We start from the raw sequence: 12,267 nt of genomic DNA on the forward strand, positions 1-12,267 counted from the left end.
GTGCTTCAAATAACAGGCACACACCACAAAACTGGGCGTGGACATTAGCCTTCCCTGCAACCTCAGCTGATTGTCCCAGAGTTGGGAAGGTGGAGCAGTGTGAATTAACAAAGCCCCATTCAGCCATCATTTCAGCAGACTGGGAGCCTCCCTACACAGCCCAGCAGCCCAGAACTGCCCTGGGGGGACGGCACTCACCTGTGACATAGCACAGTCATCCCTCAACAGAGGACCCGGGGTGCACAGCCTGGAAGAGGGGCCCACTTGCAAGTCTCAGGAGCCATACGCCAATACCAAGGACTTCTGGGTCAGTGGCAGAGACAAACTGTGGCGGGACTGAACTGAAGGATTAGACTATTGCAGCAGCTTTAAAACTCTAGGATCACCAGGGAGATTTGATTCTTAGGGCCACCTCCCCCTCCCTGACTGCCCAGAAACACGCCCCATATACAGGGCAGGCAACACCAACTACACACGCAAGCTTGGTACACCAACTGGACCCCACAAGACTCACTCCCCCACTCACCAAAAAGGCTAAGCAGGGGAGAACTGGCTTGTGGAGAACAGGTGGCTCATGGACGCCACCTGCTGGTTAGTTAGAGAAAGTGTACTCCACGAAGCTGTACATCTGATAAATTAGAGATAAGGACTTCAGTTGGTCTACAAATCCTCAAAGAACCCTACCAAGTTCAGCAAATGCCACGAGGCCAGAAACAACAGAAAATTATAAAGCATATGAAAAAACCAGACGATATGGATAACCCAAGCCCAAGCACCCAAATCAAAAGATCAGAAGAGACACAGCACCTAGAGCAGCTACTCAAAGAACTAAAGATGAACAATGAGACCATAGTACGGGAGACAAAGGAAATCAAGAAGACCCTAGAAGAGCATAAAGAAGACATTGCAAGACTAAATAAAAAAATGGATGATCTTATGGAAATTAAAGAAACTGTTGACCAAATTAAAAAGATTCTGGACACTCATAGTACAAGACTAGAGGAAGTTGAACAACGAATCAGTAACCTGGAAGATGACAGAATGGAAAATGAAAGCATAAAAGAAAGAATGGGGAAAAAAATTGATAAAATCGAAACGGACCTCAGGGATATGATAGATAATATGAAACGTCCGAATATAAGACTCATTGGTGTCCCAGAAGGGGAAGAAAAGGGTAAAGGTCTAGGAAGAGTATTCAAAGAAATTTTTAGGGAAAACTTCCCAAATCTTCTAAACAACATAAATACACAAATCATAAATGCTCAGCGAACTCCAAATAGAATAAATCCAAATAAACCCACTGCGAGACATATACTGATCACACTGTCAAACACAGAAAAGAAGGAGCAAGTTCTGAAAGCAGCAAGAGAAAAGCAATTCACCACATACAAAGGAAAGAGCATAAGACTAAGTAGTGACTACTCAGCAGCCACCATGGAGGCGAGAAGGCAGTGGCACGATATATTTAAAATTCTGAGTGAGAAAAATTTCCAGCCAAGAATACTTTATCCAGCAAAGCTCTCCTTCAAATTTGAGGGAGAGCTTAAATTTTTCACAGACAAACAAATGCTGAGAGAATTTGCTAACAAGAGACCTGCCCTACTGGAGATACTAAAGGGAGCCCTACAGACAGAGAAACAAAGAAAGGACAGAGAGACTTGGAGAAAGGTTCAGTACTAAAGAGATTCGGTATGGGTGCAATAAAGGATATTAATAGAGAGAGGGGAAAAATATGACAAACATAAACCAAAGGATAAAATGGCTCATTCACGAAATGCCTTCACGGTTATAACGTTGAATGTAAATGGATTAAACTCCCCAATTAAAAGATATAGATTTGCAGAATGGATCAAAAAAAATGAACCATCAATATGTTGCATACAAGAGACTCATCTTAGACACAGGGACACAAAGAAACTGAAAGTGAAAGGATGGAAAAAAATATTTCATGCAAGCTACAGCCAAAAGAAAGCAGGTGTAGCAATATTAATCTCAGATAAAATAGACTTCAAATGCAGGGATGTTTTGAGAGACAAAGAAGGCCACTACATACTAATAAAAGGGGCAATTCAGCAAGAAGAAATAACAATCGTAAATGTCTATGCACCCAATCAAGGTGCCACAAAATACATGAGAGAAACACTAGCAAAACTAAAGGAAGCAATTGATGTTTCCACAATAATTGTGGGAGACTTCAACACATCACTCTCTCCTATAGATAGATCAACCAGACAGAAGACCAATAAGGAAATTGAAAACCTAAACAATCTGATAAATGAATTAGATTTAACAGACATATACAGGACATTACATCCCAAATCACCAGGATACACATACTTTTCTAGTGCTCACGGAACTTTCTCCAGAATAGATCATATGCTGGGACATAAAACAAGCCTCAATAAATTTAAAAAGATTGAAATTATTCAAAGCACATTCTCTGACCACAATGGAATACAATTAGAAGTCAATAACCATCAGAGACTTAGAAAATTCACAAATACCTGGAGGTTAAACAACACACTCCTAAACAATCAGTGGGTTAAAGAAGAAATAGCAAGAGAAATTGCTAAATATATAGAGACGAATGAAAATGAGAACACAACATACCAAAACCTATGGGATGCAGCAAAAGCAGTGCTGAGGGGGAAATTTATAGCACTAAACGCATATATTAAAAAGGAAGAAAGAGCCAAAATCAAAGAACTAATGGATCAACTGAAGAAGCTAGAAAATGAACAGCAAACCAATCCTAAACCAAGTAGAAGAAAAGAAATAACAAGGATTAAAGCAGAAATAAATGACATAGAGAACAAAAAAACAATAGAGAGGATAAATATCACCAAAAATTGGTTCTCTGAGAAGATCAACAAGATTGACAAGCCCCTAGCTACACTGACAAAATCAAAAAAGAGAGAAGACCCATATAAACAAAATAATGAATGAAAAAGGTGACATAACTGCAGATCCTGAAGAAATTAAAAAAATTATAAGAGGATATTATGAACAACTGTATGGCAACAAACTGGATAATGTAGAGGAAATGGACAATTTCCTGGAAACATATGAACAACCAAGACTGACCAGAGAAGAAATAGAAGACCTCAGCCAACCCATCACAAGCAAAGAGATCCAATCAGTCATCAAAAATCTTCCCAGAAATAAATGCCCAGGGCCAGATGGCTTCACAGTGGAATTCTACCAAACTTTCCAGAAAGAACTGACACCAATCTTACTCAAACTCTTTCAAAACATTGAAGAAAATGGAACACTACCTAACTCATTTTATGAAGCTAACATCAATCTAATACGAAAACCAAGCAAAGATGCTACAAAAAAGGAAAACTACCGGCCAATCTCCCTAATGAATATAGATGCAAAAATCCTCAACAAAATACTTGCAAATCGAATCCAAAGACACATTAAAAAAATCATACACCATGACCAAGTGGGGTTCATTCCAGACATGCAAGGATGGTTCAACATAAGAAAATCAATCAATGTATTACAACACATTAACAAGTCAAAAGGGAAAAATCAATTGATCATCTCAATAGATGCTGAAAAACCATTTGACAAAATCCAACATCCGTTTTTGATAAAAACACTTCAAAAGGTAGGAATTGAAGGAAACTTCCTCAACATGATAAGGAGCATATATGAAAAACCCACAGCCAGCATAGTACTCAATGGTGAGAGACTAAAAGCCTTCCCTCTAAGATCAGGAACAAGACAAGGATGCCCGCTGTCACCACTGTTATTCAACATTGTGCTGGAAGTGCTAGCCAGGGCAATCCGGCAAGACAAAGAAATAAAAGGCATCCAAATTGGAAAAGAAGAAGTAAAACTGTCATTGTTTGCAGATGATATGATCTTATATCTAGAAAACCCTGAGAAATCGACGATACAGCTACTAGAGCTAATAAACAAATTTAGCAAAGTAGCGGGATACAAGATTAATGCACGTAAGTCAGTAATGTTTCTATATGCTAGAAATGAACAAACTGAAGAGACACTCAAGAAAAAGACACCATTTTCAATAGCAACTAAAAAAATCAAGTACCTAGGAATAAACTTAACCAAAGATGTAAAAGACCTTTACAAAGAAAACTACATAACTCTACTAAAAGAAATAGAAGGGGACCTTAAAAGATGGAAAAATATTCCATGTTCATGGATAGGAAGACTAAATGTCATTAAGATGTCAATTCTAACCAAACTCATCTGCAGATTCAATGCAATCCCAATCAAAATTCCAACAACCTACTTTGCAGACTTGGAAAAGCTAGTTATCAAATTTTTTTGGAAAGGGAAGATGCCTCGAATTGCTAAAGACACTCTAAAAAAGAAAAACGAAGTGGGAGGACTTACACTCCCTGACTTTGAAGCTTATTATAAAGCCACAGTTGCCAAAACAGCATGGTACTGGCACAAAGATAGACATATAGATCAATGGAATCGAATTGAGAATTTGGAGATAGACCCTCAGATCTATGGCCGACTGATCTTTGATAAGGCCCCCAAAGTCACTGAACTGAGTCATAATGGTCTTTTCAACAAATGGGGCTGGGAGAGTTGGATATCCATATCCAAAAGAATGAAAGAGGACCCCTACCTCCCCCCCTACACAAAAATTAACTCAAAATGGACCAAAGATCTCAATATAAAAGAAAGTACCATAAAACTCCTAGAAGATAATGTAGGAAAACATCTTCAAGACCTTGTATTAGGCGGCCACTTCGTAGACTTTACACCCAAAGCACAAGCAACAAAACAGAAAATAGATAAATGGGAACTCCTCAAGCTTAGAAGTTTCTGCACCTCAAAGGAATTTCTCAAAAAGGTAAAGAGGCAGCCAACTCAATGGGAAAAAATTTTTGGAAACCATGTATCTGACAAAAGACTGGTATCTTGCATATATAAAGAAATCCTACAACTCAATGACAATAGTACAGACAGCCCAATTATAAAATGGGCAAAAGATATGAAAAGACAGTTCTCTGAAGAGGAAATACAAATGGCCAAGAAACACATGAAAAAATGTTCAGCTTCACTAGCTATTAGAGAGATGCAAATTAAGAGCACAATGAGATACCATCTAACACTGGTTAGAATGGCTGCCATTAAACAAACAGGAAGCTACAAATGCTGGAGGGGATGTGGAGAAATTGGAACTCTTTTTCATTGTTGGTGGTACTGTATAATGGTTCAGCCACTCTGGAAGTCAGTCTGGCAGTTCCTTAGAAAACTAGATATAGAGTTACCATTCGATCCAGCGATTGCACTTATCGGTATATACCCGGAAGATCGGAAAGCAGTGACACGAACAGATTTCTGCACGCCAATGTTCATAGCAGCATTATTCACAATTGCCAAGAGATGGAAACAACCCAAATGTCCTTCAACAGATGAGTGGATAAATAAAATGTGGTATATACACACGATGGAATACTACACGGCAGTAAGAAGGAACGATCTCGTGAAACACATGACAACATAGATGAACCTTGAAGACATAATGCTGAGCGAAATAAGCCAGGCACAAAAAGAGAAATATTATATGCTACCAGTAATGTGAACTTTGAAAAATGTAAAACAAATGGTTTATAATGTAGAATGTAGGGGAACTAGCAATAGAGAGCAATTAAGGAAGGGGGAACAATAATCCAAGAAGAACAGATAATCTATTTAACGTTCTGGGGATGCCCAGGAATGACTATGGTCTGTTAATTTCTGATGGATATAGTAGGAACAAGTTCACAGAAATGTTGCTATATTATGTGACTTTCTTGGGGTAAAGTAGGAACATGTTGGAAGTTAAGCAGTTATCTTAGGTTAGTTGTCTTTTTCTTACTCCCTTGTTATGGTCTCTTTGAAATGTTCTTTTATTGTATGTTTGCTTTCTTTTTAACTTTTTTTTCATACAGTTGATTTAAAAAAGAAGGGAAAGTTAAAAAAAAAAAAGAGAAACAAGGAAAAAAAAAAGATGTAGTGCCCCCTTGAGGAGCCTGTGGAGAATGCAGGGGTATTGGCCTACCCCACCTCGATGGTTGCTAACATGACCACAGACATAGGGGACTGGTGGTTTGATGGGTTGAGCCCTCTACCATAGGTTTTACCCTTGGGAAGACGGTTGCTGCAAAGGAGAGGCTAGGCCTCCCTATGGTTGTGCCTAAGAGCCTCCTCCCGAATGCCTCTTTGTTGCTCAGATGTGGCCCTCTCTCTCTGGCTAAGCGAACCTGAAAGGTGAAATCACTGCCCTTCCCCCTACGTGGGATCAGACACCCAGGGGAGGGAATCTCCCTGGCAACGTGGAATATGACTCCCGAGGAGGAATGTAGACCTGGCATCGTGGGACGGAGAACATCTTCTTGACCAAAAGGGGGATGTGAAAGGAAATGAAATAAGCTTCAGTGGCAGAGAGATTCCAAAACGAGCCGAGAGGTCACTCTGGTGGGCACTCTTACTCACACTTTAGACAACCCTTTTTAGGTTCTAAAGAATTGGGGTAGCTAGTGGTGGATACCTGAAACTATCAAACTACAACCCAGAACCCATGAATCTCGAAGACAGTTGTATAAAAATGTAGCTTATGAGGGGCGACAATGGGATTGGGAAAGCCATAAGGACCACACTCCACTTTGTCTAGTTTATGGATGGATGAGTAGAAAAATAGGGGAAGGAAACAAACAGACAAAGGTACCCAGTGTTGTTTTTTACTTCAATTGCTCTTTTTCACTTTAATTATTATTCTTGTTGTTTTTGTGTGTGTGCTAATGAAGGTGTCAGGGATTGATTTAGGTGATGAAGGTACAACTATGTAATGGTATTGTAAACAATCGAAAGTACGATTTGTTTTGTAGGACTACGTGGTATGTGAATATATCTCAATAAAATGAAGATTAAAAAAAAATCATAGGAATAAGGGAACATGAAAGAGCTTAGGAGTAAAATAAACAAGAGGGGCCTTGTGTGAACCCAAATTATGGTAATACAATACAAACTGAGCAATATGATTAAACTTAACTCTTTGCATCTAGATTGAAAAAAAGCCATACTTTCATTCTCCCGTAAAACCCTTTAAAAGTTTTCCATAATGTCAAAGATAAAGGCCAGAGTTCTTTGTGTCTGGACTTCATGTCTAGCAATATTTCGCTGCTTATAAACATCCCCCACCCCCACCCCACCTGCATACACATACTAGTCCTGTGCTTTCTCACTTCTCTGTCTTTGCTCTCTTCCTGATCTGTCCTTATAACTCAATGGTTTTCAACTCTGGCTGCATATGGTAATCACTTTATGAACTTAAAAAACATAGGTGCCTGAGTCTTAACCCCAGAGGTACTGACTTAATTGAACTAGAGTTGGGACCATGTCTGGATGTTTTTTAAAAAGATTCTCTGGTAGTTTAAGAATCATGATCTCCTATTCAATTCATGAGTTTCCAGGGTCCCCTTATGTGTTCATTCTTATCACTGTGCAGTTTCTACTGTCAAATTATCTAACCAGCTCATGTCAGTATAGTGAGGTTAATTGATCCTTTTGTATCCACTTCTCTGCTTAAAATCTTTTAGTGGCTTCCCTTAGCCTTAAGATAAAGTCCAGACTTCTTACTGAGGCCTATAGCTCCTTCTGGTCCTGGTTTATCCTAATTCTTTCATCTATTCAGTGATTATCAACTGTCTTTTATGGCACTATACTAGACATTGGGAATAAAGAAGCAAATAAGAACAATGTAGTCTCTGCTCTGTGGAGCTTATAATCTTTTGGGGAGGACAAAAGTTGAATAAGTAATTGCAAGGTTATATGGGACCTGAGGCTGTTACAGGAGTGGAGGAAGGCTTCCATGTGAAGATAAAAGTTAAGCCAAGTCCAGAAATTTGACTGGGATTTAATTAGGAATGGAAGGAGAGAGAAGAGTTTTCCAAGCAAAAGGAGGAGCATGTGCAAGGACACTGATGTGGGGAAGAACATGTCATACTGGAGAAACTGAAAGGATTGCATGGCCAGGGAGAAGACAGTGGCCAAACTTACGAAGACTAGATGATCCAAAGCTTTGTAGGCCAAGTTAAGGTTGAAAGACTTTATCTCAAGGTTGGTTGGAAAGCCTTGAAAAGGTTTAAGCAGGGGAGTGTAATACAGTCAGATTAGCATTTTTAAAGGAGCTCTGTGGGTATACTGTAGAGCATAGGTTGGACTTCGGTGTTCCCAAATCTCATTAACCTCTATCTCACAGGTAATTTTTTAGGTTTCTTTTATAACTGGTTAAATTCATCTCCTATGACTTGTTTCTGTAGCTGAATTATCAGAAAGTGATTCTATAAGCTCTGAGGATGGCAGTGAAATTCCTCACTGTTGTTGGGTAATTCATTGAACACTTGTTGGGGGGCTATTTTGTGCCTGGCATAGGTCCAGACTCAGATGCTAGGGATATGAAGATAAATAAGATCCTACTCAAGGTATAAAAGGAAACGAAGGACAAATTTGATCTGTAAAAAAACTAAATTCTGTTGATGAGATGGCCAAAACAAAGTTAAAAGGCAACTGATAGGGAGAAAATATTTCCTATATATATTTTTGTAAATTCCATTTTATTGATATATATTCACATACCACACAGTCATCCACAGTGTACAATCAACTGTTCACAGGTATTCCCAGGGTCCCCCTTATGTGCATCATATAAGCTGTACATTAATCACCATAGTCAATTTTTGAAATTTTCCTTACTCCAATAAAAAAATAAATAAATAAATAAAAAGTAAAAAAGAACACCCAAAGCATTCCATCTCCCTCATCCCACCCTGTTTTTCATTTAATTTTTGTCCCCATTTTTCAACTCATCTGTCCATACACTGGGTAAAGGGAGTATGAGCCACAAAGTTTTCACAATCACCATCATGCTGTGTAAGCTACAGAGTTACACAGGTGTCTTCAAAAATCAAGCCTGCTGGGTTGCAGTTTGACAGTTTCAGGTATTTCCTTCTAGCTATTTCAATACACTAAAAACTGAAAAGGGATATCTATATAATGCATAAGAATAACCTCCGTAGTGACCTCTCGACTCCATTTGAAATCTCTAAGCCACTGAAACTTTATTTTGTTTCATTTCTCTTCCCACTCTTGGTCAAGAAGATTTTCTCAATCCCATGATGCCAGTTCTAGGCTCATCCCCAGGAGTCATATTCTGCATTGCCAGGGAGCCCCTGGGAGTCATGTCCCATGCAGGGGGTGGGCAGTGAGTTCACCTGCCTAATGGGCATAGAGAGAGGCCACATCTGAGGAACAAAGAGATTCTCTGGGGGAGATTCTTAGGTCCAGTTACAGGTAGGGCTAGCCTCTCCTTTGCAATAACAAGCTTCATAAGGGCAAGCCCCAAGATCAAAGACTTGGCCTACTAAATGGCAATCCTCAATGTTTGTGAGAATATCAGTAATAACCCACGTGGGTGAGTCTAACATTTCCGCATTTTTTCCCAGTTCCTCAGAGGGCCCGGCAAATACATTTTTATTCTCTGCCCAAATTACTTTGAGACGCATCGGAATTTCACACTAGCGTGTACAAACATACTAGATTTCACTTCCTATTCAAAGTTCCATGTGATTATGGTGTTTGAATAAACTGACTGTACAAGTTAAAATATTTGGTGTGCTACAGAAAATATAGATCCTGCACCAAATAAACTTCTCTTCCCTTGGTCTCACACTGAAGCTTAAGTTTTAAAACACACCTGAAACTCAAAGCTAGAGCTCAGCAACTATGAATGTCAGTATTACTTCATACAACAACTATTAAAAAAGCTGAAAAAGAGTTCAGACATCATTTAGAGATATGAATGAAGTGGATCTGGTTAGGACTAAGGCAAATTGGGCCAAAGGGTAAAGGACAATATTGACTGTTATAAAACTCCAATATTTTTAAAAAAGGGTTTTTATCCAGTACATAAAAAGTATATTTAAAAATGTAAAATGCTGCTAGATGGATGGATTGATAGATGGATAAAGTGATATATAAAATGTGGCAAAATGTTAAAAGTTGGTAGATCTGGGTTTCTGGGTCAGGGGTATATTGGAATTCTCTGTATGAGTGTTGTATTATTTTTGCAACTCTCCTGTAAATTTGAAATTATTTCAAAATAAAAAGTTTAAAAATGTAAAAAAAATGTAAAAAACAACTCAAAATGGATCATAGACTTAAATGTAAACCATGAAAGTATAAAACTTAGAAAAAATAGGGGAAATTCTTTGGGACCTACAGCTTGGTGAAGAGTTCTTAAGATGTGACACCAAAACCACTATCCATAAAAGGAAAATATTTCTCAGATTAGACTTCATCAAAATCTCAGCAACATTTGCCCTATAAAAGACCTTTTAATAGAATGGAAAGCAAGCTATTTACTAGGAGAAAAATTTGCAAATCACGCATCTGACAGAGGACTTGTATTTGGAATATTTTAAGAACTCTCAAAACTCAACAGTAAATAAACAATCCATTTATAAAATGGGCAAAAGATATGAACACACATTTCACTGAAGAGGATTTATGTTTGACAGTTAAGCACATGAAGTATTCGGTATCATTAGCCATTAGGGAAATACGAATTAAAACTGCATGAAATCATCAGAAACCATTAGAACAAGTAAATTACAAATAGTAACAATACCAAATACTGGTCAGAATATGGAAAAACTGAATCATTCATACATTGCAAGTAGGGATGTAAAATGGCACAGTCATTGCAAACTAAAAATCTAAAATGCACCTGCCATGCAACCCACCAGTTGCACTCTGGGATTTATCCCAGAAGAATGCAAGTTGTATCCTCATTAAAACCTGTTCACTGTTCATAGTAACTTTATTTGTATTAGCCAAAACTGGAAATAATTAAAATGTCCTACAATAGGTTGGTTAAGCAGACTTTGACGTATCTGTACAATGGAATACTGGTCAGCAGCAAAAAGGAATGAACTATTGATACACACCAAAACTTGGATGGGTTTCAAGGGCATTATGCCAAGTGAAAAAAGCCAATGTGAAAAGTTTGCATGCTGTATGATTCCATTTATATAACGTTCTCAAAATGACAAAATTATAGTGATGGAAAATAAATTATTGGTTGACGGGTAGAGATGGTAGAGGGAGGGAGATGGATGTGGCTCTAAAGGAGTGATCCAAAAGTATAATTGTGGTGATTGAATAGTTTTGTATCTTGATTATGGTATGGTGGTTTTGCGAATCTACACATGTGATAAAATGACATAGAACTACACACACTTTATACCAATGTCATTTTCCTAGTTTTGCTATTGTATTGTTGTTATGTATAATGGAACTATTGGAATAAAGTAAGTGAAAACTGCTTGGAAACTCGCTGCACTATCTTTGCAACTTCCTTGAATGTATGAATTGTTCAAAATTAAAATAAAAATTAGAATGATTAATCTTAGAATTGGAAAGATCTTGGATGGTCAATCTATGTCAAATTTTACTAAATCTCTCTGATGCCATCCTTAATTGATGGCTTTTGCTTAAAGATGGGAAAACCCAGAAAACATACATGCGGTAAAATGTAGATTTCCTGGTGTGGAGTCTTAAAAATAAAGCATCAAAAGCAGGATATGCTGATAGTGGTAGCTCAGAAACAAGAAAATTTTCTAGCTTTGAGTTTGGATTTTTTTTTTCTTTAACACTTTCCTCATCTGTAGTTTCATTTCTTAAGTGTTTCCTTTATGACTTTTTAATATATGTTAGCAGGTGGATACATAGAACATCTTAGAAGGAAGTTGTTGAGAAAGGGAGAAGATTAAGGGAGACACGGAAGGGCTGGTAGATTCACTGTACAGTATGTACTGTTTGGTACCATTTGAGCTTTGCATCACTTAATTATCAAATACATAATTCTTTTCTGACCTCTTTAATATTGTGTACTTTAAGTTTAGAATTGTAGATAAACTAAAATATAGGTAATACAGTGGAATGCCAATGTTTTAAATTAATAAAGTGACTTTCAATCTGAAAACGTCCACTTTTTGGAGTAAGATTAGTAGGCATTAAAAAAAAAATTGATGGGTTCAGAAATCTCTGAAAATTTTATATATCTAGTTCAAGTAAAGAGTTTCTCATTGTTAATTCTACTGGAAGGCTGTTGTTAGAAGGAACCATCTGTTTATTTTATTTTTTTTTAATTAGAGAAATTTTAGGTTTACCAAAAAAAACCATGCATAAAATACAGAGTTCCCATATTCCACCCTATTATTAACACCTTCC

The 12,267-nt window shown here is 37.7% G+C and overlaps 1 protein-coding gene across 3 annotated transcripts in view; it reads left to right on the forward strand.

The window, feature by feature from the left end:
* Window positions 1-12,267, forward strand: part of ROCK1 (Rho associated coiled-coil containing protein kinase 1) — a 198,963-nt gene that overhangs the window by 130,241 nt on the left and 56,455 nt on the right. The gene's annotated exons all lie outside the window — the stretch shown is intronic.

The sequence above is a fragment of the Choloepus didactylus genome, chromosome 16 (assembly GCF_015220235.1).
Source record: "Choloepus didactylus isolate mChoDid1 chromosome 16, mChoDid1.pri, whole genome shotgun sequence".
Classification (NCBI taxonomy): Eukaryota; Metazoa; Chordata; class Mammalia; order Pilosa; family Megalonychidae; genus Choloepus; species Choloepus didactylus.